The sequence below is a fragment of the Callospermophilus lateralis genome, chromosome 8 (assembly GCF_048772815.1).
Source record: "Callospermophilus lateralis isolate mCalLat2 chromosome 8, mCalLat2.hap1, whole genome shotgun sequence".
Classification (NCBI taxonomy): Eukaryota; Metazoa; Chordata; class Mammalia; order Rodentia; family Sciuridae; genus Callospermophilus; species Callospermophilus lateralis.
The window spans coordinates 103,964,324-103,966,790 of NC_135312.1; positions in this window are offsets into that span (position 1 = coordinate 103,964,324).

Consider the following 2,467-nt stretch of genomic DNA (forward strand, 5'->3'; position numbering starts at 1 on the left):
CCTGAGGAGCGTGTGTGAGGTTTCTTCATGCAGTTCAAAAATAAAGTTTGTTCCTGCTTCAGTGGCTCGTGATTTGTGCCCAGCCAGACTGCGGCACCCAATTACTTGCTGTTGCTCTAAATGGTAAACCCATGAAAATTTAGGGTCACCCAAGAGGCATATATCACAAAAAAGGGAGATCTAGAGACACAATAGATGTTGCAGATCTGGGTAGTGGACCAAGAGCTGCCTCCAATGGTAGCCATCTTGCCCTGGGCAATGCCACTCCTGTAAAGATGGAAATCACTGGACATGACATTGCCCTTACTTCTGAAGGAAGGCAATGCCTTAAGCTTCCATTATGACCACCCGGAAAAACTGAGGATGACCCAAGTCTCTCAGAGCCCCCTTTCACCAACTGAACATCACCGCAGAAGAGCCTCATGTGGCTCCTGACATGACAGACAGAGACAACAGTTTTCCATTGAGTATGAGGGCTTCATTTTTCATCTTATTTGAACTTCCTTTCTAGTTAAACTTGTGTTGTGACTGCTATAGGTAGGATCCCTAAGATCTAATGATTTACAAAATGTTCAACTTATAGATTTGAGAACTTAATATTTTCTCAGGCTTTTCTGACCCTACCAGTGTCCCATGTCACTGTTGGGAAGAGATGTTCTAGTCCCTCTGGGTGCAAATATTTACTAAGCACCCAGAAGCTTACCACCTCTCCTAGGAACATTAATTATGGCCTCAATAAATAAACATTACAAAAATATATTTAAAATTATTTTAACTCAAGTAGACCCAAGAATCTGAGATACTGAGATACCAGGAAAAGTAATTAACAACCTATTTTTGTACCTTTAAGAGACCCCCAAAAATTAGATCCATAAAGAAATTTAGACCCTGCCAATCCTGAAATGTACCCCAGTATGATGAGTATGATATACAATATATTGATTGACACAAAATGTCTGGAGATTGGCAATTGGATATGCTTGCCTTCTCCAGATAGGATGATAGTATTATAGTCCTCAGAGGACTTTTCTTACTCTCTTAAGCCATAAAATGGGAAGACCTAGTCTGATTATTTTTGTGATCTGATTATTGCTTTAACAAGAGTTCTCACAGAATTGCAGGAGGAGTCACTCATACTATATCCAAGCCACATGGTCTGTCATCTCTACTTCTGCTTCACCATTGTTTCTCTTTACAGATTAGATTTCCCTGAATCTCTCTGCTCAAGCCCCAAGAGTAGCCACTAAGGTTTCCACAATTCATCGCTGCCCCATTGTCAGCTAACACTTTGATTTCAAATTCCCAGGAGGGGGGATGAGCTGGCCTCTACACAGGTTCCACGTGAGTCTGTCAGCCATACCAGGAGAAGTAGTGGCACTTTCCTGAGAAGTAGGGGCACATGCCCAGGAGTGTGGGGAAAGTTCCCCAAGCAAAGCAATATAATCAGAGCTCAAAATATTTCATCTACTTGGAGATTGCCTCTGAAATAGGCAAGATTTCAAGTTATTTCAAACTCCATAGACTCTCTGACTCAAATGGTCTTAGATAACAGAGTAGCATTGAACTGCCTTCTAGAACAGGAAGGAGAGGCCTGTGCCCTGGCAAAATATTTTGTTGTTTCTACATCAAGATAACAAGATAAATAGAAAACAATGCTGATAAGATTTTATAAGAATTAACCTGCCTAAAAACTATTTATCTAGAAACTACAAAAATTGGGGGACACAATTAGGTCTTACCTACTCAGCCCAAAATGTTTTTTAACCTTATCTGTGATCCCTAATAATTATGAAGCAGACCAGATATCCCTACCCCAAAGAATCTTGTCATAATTAAGCTGCTCTTCTTGTCAGAAAGATTTTTATGAAGACTGTCAACAGGATTTCACAAGAGTTCTGCGGAAAGTTCAATGTGGTTTGAAGCTTCCTCTTTCTTGTAATTGCCAGGTTTGCAGAAAAAAACGTGTGAAACCTGTCTAACCTAAGAATATGGGTCAAGGACTAACTATTAAGTTCCCACCCACTGACATGTAACTACTCTACTGAGTATAAAACTTAAAAGAATTTCTAGACTCTAGGTCCAGAGAATTTCAGGCATGAGCCATACTCTGGTCTGGCTGGCTGTAGCCAATAAACCTGCTTCCTGAAAATTCCTCAGGCGTCCAGCCTCTTCTGTCCTATATCAGTAACACTTGTACTATTCTGTACATGTGTTTTAATTTTCTTGCAGGATGCAATAATTTCACTTAAAGATGATGTACTCTTATGCATTCTGGTTTGTCTCCACCACTAAATAGCAAACTCTCTTCTTGTCCCCATTAGATCAGGCAGGCAAAGAGTTGATCCCAGAGTAGATAGATGATAATTTTCTTCCCCAGCTCAGAGAAATTATAGAAGACACATCTTCCCCCTTCTGTTTCCCTTAACCTATTTTGACTCATTATCCTATATAAAGGACATCTATAAAA